The sequence below is a fragment of the Eupeodes corollae genome, chromosome 1 (assembly GCF_945859685.1).
Source record: "Eupeodes corollae chromosome 1, idEupCoro1.1, whole genome shotgun sequence".
Lineage (NCBI taxonomy): Eukaryota > Metazoa > Arthropoda > Insecta > Diptera > Syrphidae > Eupeodes > Eupeodes corollae.
In genome coordinates this window covers 259,214,812-259,236,054 of record NC_079147.1, presented here as the reverse complement: position 1 = coordinate 259,236,054, position 21,243 = coordinate 259,214,812, and the positions used below count along the sequence as shown (strand labels likewise).

The following is a 21,243-nucleotide window of genomic DNA, read 5'->3' as shown; positions in this document are numbered from 1 at the left end:
ATTGCTATGGTAAAAAAACCGCCCAAGCAATTTTTTTGATAATTTTGTCTGCATTATTACCCGTATAACAAAATTTATTTGAAGTCGATATCTCTACTGGTTCTTGAGCTATGAACGACACAGAAAAACTTTGCAAACGTACGGACGTACAAACGTACGTACACACGCACGCACAGACATCTCTCTAAAAATATTTTTCTAGGGACCTTGAGACGTCGAGAAATGTTAAAATTTTCAATTCGAAAAATCGGCCCGGTTTAAATAACTTCCTTTGGGATTTGGCTAAATTAAGAAACTGATTTCTAGACATTGAAGCTTTGATTGTATACAAGCCCCCCTCCCATACCAAAGCTTTGTTGTTTGTGACCAGTTTATTAAATTCGTTATCGTATTGGAAATATATACATCATTTTAGTATACAAAATTTTACATTGCTTTTGAAAATGTTATCATTTCTTTTTATTGTGTTTCAATACTTTTCAACTAAATGAATAGTTATAATTAGGGTTCTTAAAATTGTTAGGCTCTAAAATTAATTTAATAATAAACACTAAAAACGTTTTTTTTAGCTTTTTACTCTTAAAAAATAGCCGCTATTCTAAATTCAAAATTCAAAATTCAAAACCAATACTTCTATCGAATCTGTTTAATAGTCTTGTTTTTACAATTCTGTTGAATTTCAATAATTCTATTTTAAGTTAATTACTAGAGGTATTGCTCCAAACAATGTTTTCTAAAATTTCTTTTTCCTAATTACTTATCTTCTTTACAAACATTTGTTTTCAACACACATACTAAAGTCATATAGATGTGGTGTGAAAGAGATCTATGAATAGAACATGAAGAAGAAAACTTTAAAAAGCACTATTTTTAGCAAAATCAAAGCAATTCCCAAATTTTTTCCCCAGTAAGCTTTTTCAACATCCTCGATAGTATAGTGGTCAGTATCCCCGCCTGTCACGCGGGAGACCGGGGTTCAATTCCCCGTCGGGGAGATGTTGATGATAAAATTTTTTCATTTCAAATTATAAATAAATCAAAAAATTCTTTTATATTTATTTACTTATAACTGGATCAGGTTTCCCAAAGATATCCAAAAAAAGAAGTGAAAAATTGAGCTTTTGATCTTAGAACAAGACTAAGAAGTGGTTGGGCCCCAAACTTTAAAGACTCAACCATCTGTTGGCCTACTCTATACAAGTTTTAATTACAATTAGTTTTTAACCTCAAAGAATGCAATTTGTAATTTAATTTCCCTACGGAGTTAGATAAACACTTAAAAAAACTTACAATAAATGAATCCTAAAGCATATTAAGCTTTGGAGGCACTTAAAACTATTTTATCTGCGACCATATTTATAGAAAAACATTGGCTTGTACCATTGTGACATACTGAACTGATGGCAGAAAAATGCCAGTTCCATATATGCCCAGAATTCAACGGGGTAGTGATTTTCTCACGTTTATGGCTTGGGGTCGTTGTGGTATTACAAATTTGCACTTAACGCCGTCAGTGGCGTTGTCGATGTTAAACATCGCTTAGCAATGCATCATGTAATCTAATTTCTCTTTTGTATTTTTATTTCCTCGAAAAAGAAGAAGTTTTTTTTCTTTTAGATGCGTAAACTCTGCACAACCTCTCGCATGGGGATTGAAGGCAGGTAAATCAACAGTCACGTTACATGAACCGCGATCACAATACTATAATATTTGAAAAAATAACAAAATTAAAAAATAAAAGTTATACGCAGACATGGACTGATCCTAGCCACCATCGCATAGCTTCGCATCATGTGGAAGCTTTTTTGTCTTCTTAATTAGTTTTTGTGATATTTTCATGTAATGTGAGGTTATGCACTGTGTTTTGCTTATGTCACTACTGTGCACTTTGTAGTGCAGTGTGCAGTGCATCACGCAAGCAAAACCAATGCAAATGAACTTAAAATGCATTGATTATCGCACATAAGACTTAAGATATCACATATTCATGTGTCGTTGTCGACCCACCGACAAGACGACCGACGACGACGACGACAGTGTAAATACGGGGTCTTAGGTTCTGCTAACATTGTTGTTATTGTTGTAGGAAAATTAAGACGAAGACAATGCTAAAGCCAAGTTAAGTGCTGCTGTCAAGCAATCACTGCTACTTGGAAGATTATAATGTAGTTCACAACTGCGTGGGATTTTGTTTCTCAGTTATTCGCATAAGCCCTTTGATTTAAACAAATACTTTTTTCTTTTTAAGACTGCTACAAACTTTATAATTTATAGGTACATGCTACATTATATATGTATGTAGGTACGAGTACATACACATATGGATTCCAACGACATAGAAATTATTTAAATCAATTAAACTTTCGCTGTAATTCGAGCTATTAAACGAGATTGAGATTATTAAAACTTTAAATGCAAAGAAAGTTTTGTTTTTTTATTGAAATTCATTTATTATATATAAAATAAAATATACACAATTTAATTGTATGTGCATCAACTTTAGTTTATTACACAGAAAACTATCCTCTATGAGAGGTTTTTAATTTCTTCGACGAAATTATTAAAATAAATGTAACACCTAATAGCGAAAAGAGTATATTTTAAAGGGCTATAAGTATGACAAATTTGTCCACATCAACTGAATTGCCAGTAGTTTCATTGGAGAAACAAAGATTACGCCAAAATGGTTCATAAGAAGTACAAAAAAGTGACTCTTCCACCATATTTTTCTAAAATATAAAATACTTCGTCCGCATTAGATATTTTTTTTTTTGGATAGAAGTACAAAAAAACCTGAGCTGTATTTTTTTGTACGTGTATGTTTGAATTACGATTGATTGACGATTGTCATAGGTTAAGTAAGGTTAATACATTTTAAGAAGATAGGTTACTGCAATACATTTTTTTATACGACGTTTTTTGCTTCTCCTTTCTTGGCCAGAACGTAAAGATTTTGTGGGTTTGAGACTCATGAGCACGCTACATATAATTGTCCATGGAAAAAACAGTTTTTTTTTCCAATTTTACACCTGCAACTTTCAGCGTTTGGCCCTGAGCTTTATTCATTGTTATTGCAAATGCTGCTTTCAGAGGAAACTGCACTTTTTTAAAGTGAAACGGCAAATTGGGTGGAGTTATTTTTTCCTTTTTCTATTCCAGACATGATTATATCATTCATAATATTTCATCTTAGATGAGTAATCTGTTGCCGTGTACCAGTACATAACTTTGGTGCGTCAAGATTTCTCATTAACAGAAATGGAACACCTACCTTCACTTAAGTCTCAAACTATCTTCTTATACCAAATTTCATTTTAACCTGTTCAGTAGTTTAGCCGTTAAAGCGATCGGCCCACCTGAATTTTTCCATAGAAAAACGTCATTTTCCGGGGTAAAAAGTAGTCTATGTCCTTTCCAAATTTCATGCAAATTGGTTCAGAAGTTTAGGCGTGATTGAGTAACAGATGGGCAGACAGGAAGACAGACAGAGTAACTTTCGAATTTATAATATTTATAATGGATTATTTTAACCTTAGAACGAGATATTCATTTTCCGTTTCAAAAGTATTGTCTGTCTGTCAAACTAAGTTGTTAAACCAATTTTGTTTGCAGTTGAAATTCTGGCATGTACGAAAATGGATCACCTAACTATCGCACAACGCATACAAATTGTTTATAACAACTACAAAAATGGTGATTCTGCCCCAGCCACAACTATGGAAGCAATTGTCATTTCCTGGCGACGTAATTTCAATTCCTGGTGATATCAACTGGGCACCAAGATCATGCGATTTGACACTACTGGCCTTTTTTTGTGGAGCTTAGCGAAAGAAAGTGTTTATGCTGATAAAATTTTAAATTTTGAGCACTTAAAAACCAACTTTAGTCAAATTATGGCCGAGATACTGCCCAGTAGGTGTCAAAAACGGCATGCAAAAATTCGCGTATTGATCATTTAATTGATTTAGTATTTCACACATATTTTTAACGTTCAAACTTAATAATAAAAAGGAAATGTTATAATTAAAAAATATTTTATATTTGCTTTATTTACTTGTACTTTTAAATCCCCAAAATTAATAACCCTTTATATAGATTTTTAATTGAAGTCTCTAGCGTAAATAGTTCGAGAGATATTTGGGGACATCCACTCTTTATTGAAATTAAAAAACACCCATTCAATTTTTTTAAAAGTCTTTTTTGCATTTTTTGATACTAATATTTCTAAAGCTAAATTTATTAAGATTCTGTTTTCCAGCCGGTTCTTCATGGACAACGAACGATTAACACACAGGCATGTGTGTATAAAACTTTGACTTTGAAAAGTCAAGATATGTCAACATTTTCAATTCGACATTTCGGACTGATTACAACAACTTGTTATGAGAAGTTAAAAATAGACCAGAAAAAGATGTTGTCTTCTTGTTGCAAAATTGATGTTTACTTCAGAACACTTCCTAAAAGGAATTTTCACTATAGGAGTTGATGAAGAAATTTTAGTGGAGTGATAGAGGTTAATATTAAGTGTTCTTCGAATAACTCTAATAAATTGGATTCTAACATTTTTCTCTTCATATTTTTGTTTTATAATTGGTATAATGATCTTCAATGAAAAATGGTCAAGGGTATGTTTCAATATTATTTCTATAATCAAGTAAAACATTCTTTGATGTAATATTCGAATTTCGATAACAATGTATTAAAAAATGAACTTGTCGATTAGCTATTTTTAAGCCATCGAAAATTGAATTGAACCAATAGATGTTCTTAAGCGTATGGTGCTATGGTAGACGCGTGAAATACTGATTGTACTTTCGAAGGCATTAATAATAGATAGATAGATAAACGATATACAATAATTTACAATAAAACAAAGAAACGTATAAGAATGGCATTAAAGCCGTCTGCCGAAAGCATTAAAACATTTGTAATATCTCACATGATTCACATTTAATAAAAAAAAACTTTGTTTAGTTCGAATATTGGAAAATCTATCAAATCTTCGTGAAAATTGTGTCAAAGATTAAAGCTTTAAATTTATTTGTAACATTGGCAGTTAAGCTATTTTATAAGATCCATGTTATCAGCTAACACTTTCTACGTTTATACATAAAAATACCCTATTATTATACTCTCTATGTTTTTGTTTAAGTCACTTAAGAAGGTATTTCGGTACTACCTTCTCAACAACATCATATGTCCATATTAAGCTGACACAGTATCCAGGTCAAAGACACTCATTTCTTCTTAAGATAGTAGCATAATAGGTATACCACTGAGACTAAGAGCTGATCTGGGCTAAGAGCTTATCTGGGCTAAGTGCCCAGTTTGCATTAAAATTATGTGCAATATACAGTTGAAACTCAACCTACTCTTTAACTTGGGTTAAAAATAAACAAAAAACACCTTTGAATCTAGGTCTTTCCAGCACTGATCAAGCATATCTCTCTACAGCTCTACTTTACCTACTTAAGCTATGTTAATAATATATTTTGATGCTGATGCTGATGCTTTGTCCAACCCAGCCACAGATGGTGCATTATACTAATGATCATTATGGATATATCTTGCATCTTACAATAATATGGTTTCAAAAAAGTTATAAGAAAAGAAGTGGTCTTAAAGACTGAACTCGAGAGCACATTTTATCGGTCAAGAATTATTAATATTTTTTTTCTTCTGTTAGAATAGAAAAATAACAAAAACTAACTTCTTTTGTTTATATCAACAGTTATTTTTGTGCTATTGCCATCAATTTATTTATAATTCTTCTTGAAATGAGTATATAAAATCTTGAACATAATTTATGCCATATTTCGTAACGGTTTCTTGTTTTTTTCTTCTTCTTTGTTGATGATACGATGATGATGGAATTAAGGATCGATTCTTTTTATGTAAATTTCTTTTGATGACGATGATTGCATTGAATCTAGAATAACAAACCATCGATTTATTAGAATCGAAAAGAGAAGAGAAGCACTTAAGTTTGTTTCTATGATGATGCGGTGGAAAAAGAATTTTCTGACCAATTAATTTAATAAATAGCTAGGTTTGATAAGTATAAGCTTTTTAATTAAAGCAAGGTGACTGACACCATCATGAATCATGATTAAAAATAGTTATTATTTTGTTTAAGGTTATAATAACCTCATGTGTAGATACTCGTAAACTTGTAAAGATATAGTGAAAGTTGTATAAATCAGAATAATAAAGAAAATTGTTTAAATTTTAGTTTTCATTTCAGAATTAAATTAACATCTTATTTATTCTTCAACTTTTTTGGGCCCAAACCTTTTTATTTTCTTTTTAGAATGTAACACATCAGTGTATTTATTATTTAAAAAAAATATAGGTCAAATACCCACGTGAACTATTTTAAACACTCTTGTAAATAATCTTTGATTTATATTAAACTTTGTGCATACTGATTAGTTCATCTTTAAAAGATTAAGTTCGATTTTATAATCGTAAAGACTTTATAACACTTTTAATATCGTTCGTATTAATCTCTTGTTAACCAATTTTTGGAATTTGATATTGGAATAAAAAATGGAAAGTTCGAAATAATTTTAACTTTGGCTTTTTTTATTCTTTTGAATTAAAATTGTGTATAGAATAGAATACAAGATAAAAATTTGTTATATCTTTGGCTTTAAATTTGGGGAGTAAATGCGGCTGCACTTATCGACGATATATTTTGTATATTTTAGGAAATCAGATATTTTCCAAAACAAGGATGGTTTTTCATTATTATTGATAATAAGTTAAGAATTATGTTATTATGAATTCATTTAAATCTAATTTAAAATTGTCTTTTAAGAGCTGAGTCGATAAACCAATTTGGTCTGCCGATTTTATTTTTATGAAAAATCTAACGAACTACTGAAAACTAAATTTGTTTTAGGAGGAAATAAGTTTAAAGTTAATATGTTCATATCTCCTGAAGTTATCATAATCTCAAATCAATTTACAAAAGTTTGTAGTTGTTTTTTTTTTTTTTTTATAAAAAGACGAATTATTTTACAAAAACTTGCTCCTTCTTTTTTGAGTCATAAACAAATTATTTTGTTCATAGTTTATACCATTTTGTGCGGTGGTAATAAAGATAATACAATTACATTTAAGTTAATAGCTTGATTTTAATACTGTTTTTTTTTTTTAATTTTAAGGGGTACAACTTTGTATCTTCAATGAAATGATAATCTATTGATTTCGTTTAAAAAATACAGTTTTTTTTTTCAATACCAAAATAAAACCTCTTATTGGAAACCCCATTATTGCTATTATAACACATACATCCACTGAATTTTGTTGATCTATCTGTATTTTCATGGTATTTTATCTTGAAAAATATTTATTGAAAATTAATATCTCTACTCGTTTTTGAATCAGAAGGAATCCTGTCGGACGATTTGTCTTGCTTAAGAGTTTGTAGTTTTTCGTGTTTTGTTAAAAAAAAATCAATTGAATTATGCTTAAAAATTTAAAATCACCAACAATATTTTTCATACAAAGAAATTGTTTAGTTTGAAAATCTAGTTTTGTTATATAGATTTTTAGTCGAAAACAAATTTTTACCACTTTTATTTAGTAGCATTTCTTAAATTTTTGATTTGAGAGATATCAATTACCGAACATCAATTTTTACTAAATTTTGCGTACTGTTATTTTTAGACTTTATTTTTTTATGAAAAAATGGACTGTTGGATTTTTATAAAAAAAAAAAACTACTAAATATCGAAAACAATATTTTCTGTGAAATAAAAAGACAATATTTTTAATTTTTTAAAAACCTATTTGAGTAAAAATCATTTTTTACCAAGTTTAAGTATTGTTTTTTTTTTTGAAGGTTTTATTTTTTGTAAAAAAAACTGTCAATTAGATTTTTCTCAAAATTTCACTGAATGATTTAATCAATATTTCTTTTAAATAAAAATTTGTTGGAAGCCACAATTTCAAATTTTTTAAGAGATATTTGAGTCAAAAATCAATTCTTACCAACTTTTATTAATTTTTTTAAGTTGTTATTTTTTGTAAAAAATAAATATCAGTTTAATTAAATTCAACTGTGAATGTTTTTTTTAGTTTTTTTTTATTAAAAAAATGTGAATTTAATTTTTTTCAAAATTTTATCAGATGTTAAAAACGTTAATTTTTGTTGCAAAAACTTTTTTAGAGAAGAAATCATTTTTCGTTCTTAAAATATTCGAGGTGACAAAATTTTTTTCAGTCCTTTTGTTTAGAAAAAAGAAACCATTAATTGGATTTTTTTCCCAAAAAAAATGGTATCACGTTACAACATAAAATATAATTCGAGTCTCTAGCGTCATTGGTTCATGAGATATTTAGGGTTTACCAAAATATTCACCTTTTTAAAACTGCTATGGTAAAAAACCACTCATTAGATTTTCTTGAGAGCCTTTTCTGCATTATTATCTTAATATCAAAATTTATTTGAAGTCAATATCTCTTCTGGGTCTTGAGCTATGGACGACCAAACAACCGACGAGACGTCTGTGTACGAACATACGTAAACTTGCACGCACCGACATCTTTCTAAAAACCTTTTATTTCGACTCTAGAGAACTTGAAACCTCCAGAAATGTCAAAATTTTCAATATGAAAAATAGCACCAATTACAATACCTTAATATGGGAAGTTTAAATGAGACGTTTCTAGTTGCTCAAAACTTTGGATTAAGATTGTAGGGAATCTTTGTTCGTAGCGCTTAAAATCTGTGCTCATGTTCCAAATAAAGTTTAGTTTATTTCAATAAAAAAAATTACAATTAGACAATAGTTCGTGGTCTGCATAATTGTGGAATGGAATCCTAAAACACAATCCTTCCCTACCCAACCTCACAGGAACATTATAGTTATTGAAGACTAAAATATCGAAACCATCAATATGATTGGTCATTACGTCACGAATGAATATAACGAGAGGGAACTTTCTTCCAATGTTGAGAGGCATGATTTCAAATAATTTACATTCCAATTAAGCCTTTTAATAAACACTCTATAGTGAATCTTTTTTGGAATTGTCAATTTTAAAAGAGTGAACTTCATGCGAAGGGTACCAAATAGTATAACAATACTAAAGAGTAGATCTTACATACGCTTTTTAAAACAGACATACTCGATATTTTGTTGACATCAAAATCTTAAGTCAAACAATCTTCAATCCACAATATTTTTTCTGATTTTATATCTGTTAGTTTACTACTAGGTTCGATGGCTTTGAATGTGCGTTTTGATTACATATTTACAAGCATTTTACAAACATTTCAATAATCTTATCAATTAATTCATTTCACACAATTATTCATCATCAAACACATTTTCAATAGCATTCCGATGTTCCTATAGTTTTCATTTCCATCTATCGCTTCGGAACCACTCCTCCTATTTTATTAAAGAAAAAATAACATTTGTGCCTACCAGAGCTACCTACCTGGTACTTGTTTATTGTAAGCCCCTTTGGCTATATAAAGAAATTTAAATATCAGTATGGTGTTGCTTTAAAATTGTATAAAATCCCGCTCAACGGAGCGTGCAATGCGATTGTGTACAAACTATAAAGTATAAACTAGCGGATTTAACTATATGTAAACAAATTAAATTACTTTCCACAAAACCGATGCAATTCGTTTGATTTCGACGCAATGCGGTTTCAATGTAATAGAATTTGATTAAAAGAGGTGATTGCCTGATAATATAATAATTTATGAAAGAAAGCCTCCATAATTAACAGTCGTTATGTTGTGAGATATCTATTTCGATGCTGATCAATTTATAAAATATCTTTTTATCAACGATTTGAAATAATAAACTATTATTAAATAGAATACCTAACTAATGGCCTTGACAAAACAGGTCGGGAATTGAAAACTTAAATAATAAAACAAAAGCCCATAGCTTTCTATTAATGAGGTGAAGGGGACAAATTTAAGTTTATATTTTTAAATTACATATTTAAATGTATAACACTTTTTTGTAAACTTAGAGAAAGAAAAATCATTTTGAAATAAAAGTTTGAACCTTGACAAACTTTAGACCAATGACGATGTTGTCTTTGAATTGAAAATTTGTATTACTGGTCAAATAAGTACAAGAAGCTAATAAATGTATATGTTACCTACTTTATTACATGAAGCCAAATAATGTTATGAGAAAGTTCTTAAACATTTAACAGGCCAAGATTTTTGGTTATAGGATTTAATTTTGAACTGATACTAAAATTAATAAACAAACAATGATACTGAAGATTAGAATTTAAATTTAAGACCATTGATAAATTGGCAGCCCTTTAATACGTTTTTTTTTAATCTTACGATAAATGGTTCTCATTAAATTTTGAAATATCTACCAGAAAAACGTTTCTAATCTAAGTTTTAATACAAAAATGTGTGCTTTACACTAACCACCATAACTCTTTAATGTCGTATAAATATTTCGCCCACTACATATTTTCACAATAATAATAAAAATAATATTTAGTGGTAATTTTTAATAACAAGCCTTTTTAAATTAAAAATAAATAGACTTTTTTAAAGAGCTGTCCTGAGACTTTTCAAGATGGGGATCAACTAAGGTCAGGATGAATTGTTCGTGCGTTCCCTTACTCTTCAATAATTTAACCTACATTAAGCCGTTCGACCATTGATACGGGTCAGAACCCGTTCAGTGTTGGTGTGAGGGTTTTCATAATCTGTGCCGAAGAATGAAAGGGCTTAGCTTACCCCAGTAGTCGGCTCTGCCGCGGCTGACTTTTCCCTTTTGACCTACTCGTGGGATCTTCACAGGATAATCCTGTGCATCCTAAACCGACCAACCGAGCCAAACCTTCGGTTAGCAAACCAGCCATAGCACAGCTTATAGGGGAAATGAAAAGTCATCAGGCATTGTTTTCAGATACCAATTTAATAGAGCCACATTAATTTTGGACAAAATTGCGAATAAATTGAAAAGGCCGTTAAGCTTAACAGATATCAGAAAGAGGCCCTTTTATAGGTGCGCAAAAGTGTAAACCTGACGGTTGGGCAAAAAAAGGTACTTTGTAATCTCCCAGAGCATCGCAATTGAGGGCAAGCTCTCTGAGATAGTTTTTACCTATACCTTGACCAAAAGTGAGGTCTCCTAGCCTAGTTTTGACACTGGCGAAACAATTAGGGGCAACAGGGTAATCAAGTGCCCATTATTTCATTTATACAAAATCGTAACACGTTATTTTCTTAAAAAAAATCAATTGGTGTTTTTTTGATAAGAAATACAAAACTTAAAAAAGTGCTATTGAAAATTGTTAAACATTGGTTTTTGATTAAAAAATCAAATATTGAAATAAGTCCAATCTTATCATATGCAACATATTCTTGTTAACTTTAAGTTTTTTTTAGAAAATTTCAAAAATAAAAGCAACCAAACTGCTAAAAAATTGATTTAGAATTTAGTATCGTAAACAGAAAATAGATATTGATTCAAAATATTTTAATCTTAAACAAAATGTTGTTGGCAATACTTTCATAAACGTCGATAGACTGCGGGAAATGACCCAGACTGATAACTACCCATCCCGTCTTTCGATTTGTTTCGTCAACACTTTAACAAAATATTCGTAACAATATTTACTGTGAGGTTTATAGTTTGAAGTCAATATCTTTCTTTGTTCCCTAATACTTAAGTTAAAAACTATTTCTTATCAGTTTTTTGTGGTTTTTGTATGTTTTCGTGCTTTGTTAAAAAAGTTGTCAGTTGAATTGTTCGTAAAAAAACTAAACTAAATGAAATAGTTTGATTTTAAAATCTATTTTGGTTTACGAGTTTTTTTTGTCGAAATCTAATTTTTACCAATTTTAGTAGCATTTCTTTAAAAGTTTATATTTTTATAAAACGTGTACACACGCACACAAAGACATCTCTCATACGTTTTTTTTAAATGTCCAAAAATTTTCAATTCGACAAATCGACCGATTACGATAAATGGAAAACTTATTCCACAGTCTAACAGCATGAAAAAGAATTGCTTGCCCCATGTCAAAAATGTAAAGGTGGGCGAGTTCACCAAAATGAAACAGCTAGAAAGACAAAAAATGGAGTCTTATTAACAATTAATTTGAAGAGTAAAATACAACAACAATATTTAAAGAACGCTACCCCATCACAATTGAAAAATTGACGAGCTTGAAAAGAGACATGATCGAACCTACGTAGGTTAAAAACAAACCCAGCTATTGCATTAAATGTAACCTTTAGTTTGTGAGCTGATTGAGAATCAAGATCATCAAACAGGTCACACTCATATTTTTTAAAAGGTAGGACAAGCGCTTTTACCAGCTTTAATTGAATATGAGTAAAAAGTACGGATCTAGTAACAGATAGTCCTCTAAAGGAAGCGTAAATCTTTGACACAACTGTATCGACATGGTTATTCCAAGTTAACCTGTTGTTAAAGACCAAACCTAACTTTGACATCATATTTAATAATACAATTATTCAACATAACGGGTGGTAAATTATATTTGTTTGTTTTTTTTTTTATTGAAATTGGCAGAGCTTTCGTTTTTTCAGGATTGAGTTTAAGTCAGTTCCGTGTCGACCAATCATATATAACCTGTAAATCAATGTTCATTTTAGGTATTGCATCCTTAAGCATCATCTCATTAAAATTAATATATAATTGGACATCATCTGCATAGATATGAAAAATCGACAGTAAAACAAAACAGAGGGTAGACCATTAATGAACAATGAAAACAGTAAAGGTCTAAGGATTGATCCTTGAGGAACACCATTATTAACAGGGAGATGTAAATTTATTGTCTAAAGCATGTCTTTGGTCATCACATACTTTGAGTAAATCTGAAACACAACTATGTCCAGACCGAAATCCAGATTGCAAAGGATGCTTGTCTTTCATATAATATTTTATCTGGTTACTCATCAGTCTTTCAAAATTTGTAGATAAAAAAGATAGGATAGCTATAGGAAGGTCTATATTCCTTTATTTTTCCTTGTTTTAGGATGGGGATGTCTTCCATAGGATGTGATATGTAGATGTCATTATAATTATGCTGAGTATGTGCGTTACACTTGTGGAAGTAGGAAGGGTAAGAGGATATTCATAAAGTCAGGATGAATATTGGAGAACATTGCTTTACCTGTTTTCAGCCTCTTAGAATTTTAAAGCACAGACATTTTATCATGTCAAAATGAAGTAACATGTTTTCAATTACGTTCTTTAAAGGTATCCATGAACATAAATATGTACATATACATTAATTTCAAAAAGTCACCCTTATGGAAGACCTTGAGCCCTAATTTTATATAAGACAATTGACCCCCATATTTTCAATATCCTCGATAGTATAGTGGTCAGTATCCCCGCCTGTCACGCGGGAGACCGGGGTTCAATTCCCCGTCGGGGAGAATCGTTGATTAATTCTTTTTTTCATTACAAATAAAACTATTTTTTATATTTTAAGAAATATTTATTTCCCCGTTATTATATCTGTTTTCTTGTGACCATAATATCAATTTCAATTATTTACAGCACACTTCAATAACAAATAATTGCCACACCTAATTAATTTTTTCGTTTTCGCTCTGTTCCAAGTTATGTGAGGCTATAATTTATATGGTATAGAATTTTACCAAATAGAAAAACAACAAGAATTTGTTTTCAACATCAGTCAAGAATGAAAACCATTCAATCATTTCAGAACCCATTCCAATTCTTTATGATGACAGAATGCAATCAAAACAATCACATATGAAAACCGCACTTACATCAACAATAGCAAATTAATAAAATCAACCCGAGTTACCGCAATAATTTACCAATACCTCTTCTGAAGCGGTATGGTGTGGTTCTATCTTCTATATCTGTCTAGAGTCAGTTCCAAAACAAATCAATGTTTTAGATTATTTGAGTCTTGAAGCATTGATATGAAGTAACAAGACCGCAGAGCAATCAATGGTGTCGCCCGTCATCCGTCGTCCGTCGTCGTCGCGTCAGTTGCTGCACCGCATCGTGTCATGGTAAATACTAGTATAAGAATGTAAGCACTGAACTGGAACATTGCTCCATTCGAAGTCGTGTTCGACATCGATATAGGTAGCTAAGGTAGTCTACAGAAATATCGATACAATTGAAGTTAATTGAATTCAAGACCAGACTTTGAGATGGTGCGCTCCGGTCTGGAGACCAAAATGAAAAAATACTCGTTTTTGGTATACACAAATAAATATGTACGTGATTCATTTCAAACCCACTCTAAATTGAGCGTGAATTCTTTAAATTCAAATAAATTGTATGCTAGTGGCATTTTCAAGGTCAATCACTAACATCGATCTCAAAAATAATAATCAATAATTTGAACCCTATGGCTAACTTCATCATCAACATCACACTCCTTAAGGAAGTTACGTAATTATGAAAGGTGACGCAGACGCGGGGTAGATGTAGATTAATCGATATGATTTATTGAACAAATACTTTACAACCAAACCCACCAAAAAGAATAACTTCAGTGCTCCAAACTTCAAGGCTACACAATTTTTGTCTGTCTACTCAAAACAAAAATACAAAAAATGATTAATGGAACACAACAACTTAAAGCCCATGCCTTTGAATAGTCAAAATTGTTCAGCCGCGTGCCGTTTATAGAAGCACGAGCTCCACGTTTGCCCCCTTTTCCAGTTAAAAAGCCATAATTCAAAATTAAAGCTTGTCGTACGCTGGTGTTGTTTTAATATGAAGAACGAACGGTGCGACGAACTCACATAAAATAGTTTACAATTTCCGACTACATTGTTTGAAATAATTTGGACCGTAACTATTGTCCGGGCTATAAGAAGGTTTAATTAAAATACTAACGGAATATTAAATTCTACAGGAAGTCAAGAACTTACAACATATAACGTTTCTGGTTTTTACTGCCATAAAATAGAAGAGAAGCTTAATTTAATAAAAGAAGTGCAGAGGCACAAATGATGGTTAAGTGTTACTCTGACATTTTGTAGAACTTTCAATCTAAAGATTAATAGAGCTTCAGGTACAATAATAACTGTCGTATGACTACTTTTGTATAATTTTCACAGCGTGGATGATATACCTTGGATTTTAAAGTATCTTTTAGTTTATTTAACAAAAAAAAACAAGTTCAAGTTCTACCTCGCAAACTGTCTTCCAACCATAGCAGAAATCATTAAACAATAGTTTGATTATCAATTTGCTATTTAACTGAGTTGCTAATTAATTGGAGCAATCATCTGAAGATGATATTCGAAGTGTTTCCTCTGTAAATTTACCTTTATCTGGGGTAAGAGTATGTTAGTCTATAAAAATGTTTGCTTACCTAATTAACTTAGCTATTAAAGCACCGCAATCGACAGGGTCAAGTTGATCGTTTTATCCTTTAGTAAAGTTACGCCAACGATTAAATTCAAAGTTAAAGGTTTTTTTCTTTTGTTGATTTAAATAAAAACTGGATATATTTTGTATTCTGAATAATTGAGAAGAAGGTAAAAAGAACCGCTAGCTGTTTTAAGTAGTTGATTGGATGTAAATAAGAAAATAATACAAGATTGTACAGTTTTACACCATAAGCAGGTAGATTCAATTAAAGTAGGATTTCTGGTGAATTTTAATTGGACTGATTTCATAGTATATAAAGTGTACAAAACATGGTCACACTAGAATAGGTACATACTTAGGTTCATGGAAGTTCTAATATGGCAAAAAGTATTATTATCAAATGACAAGAACTTTGAATTTTTAATATTCAAAATCATTAAAATAATTTTAGCTCGAGAAAGTGAGGAATTTGAATTATAGGCGACTCAAAATGACCCATGGTTATATTCTTTGGGACACTGCGAATTATATAACTGACTAAATTAATACAAAATTAAAATAAAATGGAGTGAAGTTCAACATCAACAAATTTTAAAATTCAGTCGAAGTTACATAATAAACAAAAATATACAAATTTCGGAAATCATGGAAAAAATCCCTTTGGGCATTGTTTGTTTTGATTAGTGAAATCGTTTTCTGTAATTAAGGTATAATTTAGACCATTTGGAAAAAATATAATTATAATAAGAAATACTTTCTAAGGAGATGTGAAATTATTGATACAGTAAACTTTAAACTGAATTTAATAATTTGTTATTGCAATGGTATTTCATACTTAACTTCGTACCTTTTTATCTTAGTATTAACATTTTTGTAAGATAAGAAATTTTAGAGTTGAAGTTTGTTCTCAAGACACTTGGGTCAAAACCCATTTGCTATCGGTTTTAATTCTTTTTGTTGATATTAGTTTTTTTTGTCATTAAGTTATTAATTTGTTTTTCTAGGAAAAACAACTAAGAGTTACAAGTAATATTTCGCATAGGTATGATAAAATAAGTTTTATTTCCATGTCTGTTTTTCTTAATGACATATTTTATTCGAAAATCAATTTAAAACGTCATTTTGTTGATGGTTTCTAATTCTTTAAAAAACATAGGTTAGTCTTTTCTAAAAATAATTACGGAATTAATTTTGAAGTCAAAACCTTCACTGTTTCTGGAGATTTTAAAGTCGATAATCTGTTCTTACGAGTTTCCTGTAGATTGGTTTGTTTTTGTTATAATTTACAGGCACTCAAGGGGATTTAAAAAGAGATAACGGTGCACATTGGTCTTAAGGTTCTGAACATCAAAATGGGATTGAAAAACCGATTCAAGAAAGAATCTCTATACTTTACAGTGCGCCCGAAATTGAGGTCAAGGGTAAACTGATGAGCATTCCTGGAAGTGCGATTATTACGGCTGAATCATTTAAGGTGTAGAATGCAACTGTATAATTCGACAGAACATTGTTTGTAAAAATATCGATAAAACTACGAAAGGCATGAAACATTGCGGCCTATCATTTTTAAAGCTCTTTTGTGTGTTCTATCCAAGAGATTTAAACTTGTTTTAGGGGCACCTGCCAAGATATGTGAATTATATTCAAGCTTTTCACGTATGAAGGGTTTGTAAATCAGATCAGAAGGGGTAACAAAGTTCTTATACGGCCGGAGAAATTATAAGCACCTGGCAGCATTTTTGGCAATACCAAACATATGATCATTCCATAAAAGGTGATCTGTGATACACATACCGAGTACTAACAGTTGATTAGTTTCTTGAATGCAAGTTCCACTCATAGATAGTGGCATCGGGGGACAGGTTTTTAATTCCCCATTGGACAATGCTGTCAATATCAGAATTTGATGAGCTTATCATACGCTGCCGTTTAAGTTCCACATCCGAAAGATAAGGATGAGAATCTAGAAACGAGGATGAGAAGCTGAGGGTACTGTCGTCGGCAAAATAGTTTAATGGATTAGAAGTGGCAGACATAAGATTATTTATGAATATGAGGAAGAGATTCGGAGACAAAACGTAGCCCTGGGGAACCCCAGCATTTACTTTATGAATTTCAGACTTGGAACCATCCAATACTACTTGCATTGAACGGTTAGAAAGGCAATTTCAAATGCAACGAAGAAGATATTCATCAATACCAAAAGCACGCATTTTCGATAAGAGAGCTTAATGCTAAACTCTTTCAAATGCTTTTGAAATATCAAGTGCAATAATCTTACTTTCTACAAACGATGTAAAAATTTGTTCCACAGTTCGGTGAGATAAACCATGAGATCACCATTGGACTTATTGCTACGAAAGCCATACTGTCAGTCATTAAAAAGCTTGAGCTGATAATATATCACAGTTGCATGACCTTGGATAGAAGGTACGTGAGTGCTATTAGACGATAGTTGGAGGGAGAGAAGGGTTCTTTTTTGTAGGACAGGCTCGAAAAATGCTATTTTCCATCCGCTCTGAAAGAGACCTGTAGAGTAGAAGATATGAAAAGTTTATGCAGTGATTTTGCCAGCGATGAAGAACACCTCATTAGAACAATTGGGGAGATACTATCCATGCCAGCAGATTTGTGTATGTTAAGGTTCTTCACTGCTTCAGTACTCTTGCAACTGCACGAGTGCGAAAGAAGATTCGTCCCATAGAATCATTTACGCTTTCAAGAACAAGAGGACTCATGACACTTTCCTGTAGCGTCGAAGTAACAGCAACACAGTATCAATCGAGCTTACATAGGGAGTGTCATTGTGGACGAGCGTTATAACCGAGGATGACGAATGCACGAAACACGTACGTTTTTTTCAAATAACCAGAAATTTGTACTACCTTTAGGACATTATAGTATTTGTTGCCTTAATTTCTGATCATGCGAAAATTTGGTTCATCAAATATGACCATTACAGGTCTTTCTAGCTTGTTTGAACTTATTCCGGTTTTCCTCAGTCGTGTTGGCTTTATAACAACGGAAACTTACATCTCTGAACATAATAACCTCTTTACAGCTCTATTCAAACCATGAGTTCTCTTTGGGTTTGTTAGATTTTACCCTGTTCGGGATAAAATATCTCATTCCGCAAAGAATTAAACTTGTAACCATACCAACGCTGGAATCCACGTCACTTTCGAGGAAGCATAGTGACCAGTTAAAGTTTCTGAAGAATTCATTGAGACCGTTCTAGTTGGCTTTCTCAAAATGCCAACAGTTCCCTTAGGAATTTTTTCTTTAACTGGGTTTTATTGACGTGAGAAATTTGCAGATATGATACAATGGTCTGATGTGCCCAGAGGCGGTAGTACACTGATTGTGTATTTATTAGGGTCAGATGTAAGAAACAAGTCTAGGGTGTTGGCGTTGGCTCATCGACAAGCTGAGTTAATTAATTTTTCTCAGCAAAGATCTCAACACACCTTCCTTCCGGTGATGACTGGCCATAATAACAAAACCAAGAAAAAAAAAACTGTCTTAAAAGTTCTTAAAAATTTTAAAAATGTTTTTGTTTTTGATAGCAAATTAACAAAATTTGAATACAAAAAACTAATTTAAAAAAAACACCCAACAATTTTCAAACATACATTTAAAAAATTAAAGTTTTTTTTCCAGAAATCAATACATTTGCATTTTTGAAAACAAAAATACATGAAGTATTTATAAACAGACTCTTTGGGTACATGAGCAAGTTTATCGCAAGGCTTGAAAATTATTGTTTTTAATACTTTAAATCAGTACTAATTAATGACTTTAATAAATAAGGCCTAAATTTAAGGTGTTTTTTTTATTTTTGTATAAGAATAACTTGTTGGAATGTTCGAAATGAAATAGCTTTGAAATACAAATTTTGAACAATTATCGACAAGCATAAATAAAAAATAAGTATTTACCTATTTTTTTCTTTTCTTTTAATGCAAATGTCTGTTTAAATATAATTTTGAAATTTCGAATTGAAGAAGTACACTATTTTATTTACAAAACTATTTTTTTTTTTGTATTTACAAAATGTTCAAACACAAAATTTATTGTACTTTTTAAATGTACATAGAGTCTTGGAATACAAAATAGCAGCAAACAAATTTTGCTATCTGCAGAATATAGTTTTCCTTCTAGATAAAATATGTATCTACAAATCGTGTACCTACAGTTTAGAAAGACAAAACTATGGTTTTTGTCTCCTTTTTACCGCCCCTAAAATTGTTTGCTCCAGACATTTTTAATGAGTATTAAAAACGTTGCCTAAATGTTTTTAAATTCGACCTCAAATTTGCCTGGACTATTGCAATGCATTTCAACCCAAAACTACATTTTCTGATAACATGTTATTATTGTAATGTCTTAAAGATTCTTGTAGAACGTTTAAATTTTGAAATTTAGTTCATCTAGATCGTCTTTTAAAAGTTGCCCCTATACCGATACATCAAAAAATAAAACCTTAATAAAATGTGTTGCTCATTAAAGAGTTCTTCAATTGATATAAAACTAAAAGAAAATTGAAATTTTTGTATAACTGTTTTAAATTGCAAACTTCACTTCGCTTTCGAGATTATAACATAAAACTAAAAGCCCACTTGCGTGTCTTTCAAAATATTTCCGTTGAAGTTGATTTAAATTACATTCCCTTATATCTACTTTTAATTTCGCAACTATTATGCATTAAAATTGTTAAGTATTCATTGCTTTTGATTTTACGGTCAAGCCCAATACCTTGATTTCCAAATCTAAATACCTACCTACCTAACTAAAGCTCAAAATCATGATCACGAATCAAAAAGAGTATCTATAGGTAAAGACTGATGCAGCAGCTTCATGGTATAGCTCCATCATCGAATATAACCAAACCACGCACAAAATCAGTCTCGGACCAGAGATTATAAATTTTCCGGTCTAATTTCAAGTCAAACTGGGTTTAACGTTATAAAAAAAACATACATACATAAATGTAAATTATACAATAATGTCCAAAAAGCATAGCAAAATTATAAGAGCAAAGGTATTAAAACCTACTTTTCACTTTCTTTTTGGTCAACAATATAAAATTCTTTTTTCATTTTGACTTTTGGCCTAATTACATTTTAAATAAATAAAAATTGTAAAAGGTTGGTAAAAAGAATTGTAATTATTCAACTTTGCGTGTCGCTTTTGACCCGGGTAAGGTCTACGACTATATGGTACAATCATGGTGTAATTAATGTTTCGGACACTTACCTCAATGGTTACCTCTTCTTATGCGCGATAGTTGATCTTTTTCGAACAAGATAATTACAACTGTTTGTTGGTTTAATCCAAATTTTTGGCGAAAGTCGTAGAGAGTATGGAATTGTGAGTTTCTTCTTCTTTTATTGTAGTAAAATTTTCACTTTAAAGGGTCAGGAATCATATCAAAAAGCCATCTTCGTCAACGGTGGCTCTGCTGTTAAACACTTGAATTAAGAAAACCACCAACAACCAAGGAAAATATATTAACTCTTTGGCATCGAATCGAACATTGAGGAAATGTATCTCTAAATACTCGTTGTACCGTTAGAAGCCAATAAAGACGAACGAGAATATGTTGATTGAGTCCGGAGTTGCATCTCTTTTTCTCCCGTTTATATGCACAAAGGGGCACAACTTAAGATATGAGGAAATTGTTTACTTAAGATAGAACAAAACCCACCGAGTAGAAGACACAACAACATCAACAAAAAAAAACTGAAACTAGAAGAACAAGAATCCTATGAATGCTTTAGTTCTTAGACTCAAAAGGCGCATCTAGTAACTCTAACACTCTATAAACGCAGTGAAGACGACGACGATCCACAACGATACACGATTCTCAACTAACTGATGTTGATGCCG

General features: G+C 31.0%; 1 protein-coding gene and 2 non-coding genes across 5 annotated transcripts in view; 2 read left to right on the top strand and 1 right to left on the bottom strand.

Annotated features, from left to right (window-relative positions):
* Positions 1-21,243, bottom strand: part of LOC129940499 (uncharacterized) — a 108,983-nt gene that overhangs the window by 40,434 nt on the left and 47,306 nt on the right. The window contains exon 1 of one of the 3 annotated variants that reach the window (XM_056048855.1): positions 20,611-21,239. The exons of the other annotated variants lie outside the window; for them this stretch is intronic. The gene's annotated coding sequence lies outside the window, so the exon portion shown is untranslated. Of the gene's footprint in view, positions 1-20,610; positions 21,240-21,243 lie in introns of those variants that run through there. 3 annotated transcript variants of the gene reach the window in all.
* Trnad-guc (transfer RNA aspartic acid (anticodon GUC)) lies at positions 924-995 on the top strand. The gene has a single exon. It is a non-coding gene; the product is annotated as a tRNA-Asp (tRNA).
* Positions 13,353-13,424, top strand: Trnad-guc (transfer RNA aspartic acid (anticodon GUC)). The gene has a single exon. It is a non-coding gene; the product is annotated as a tRNA-Asp (tRNA).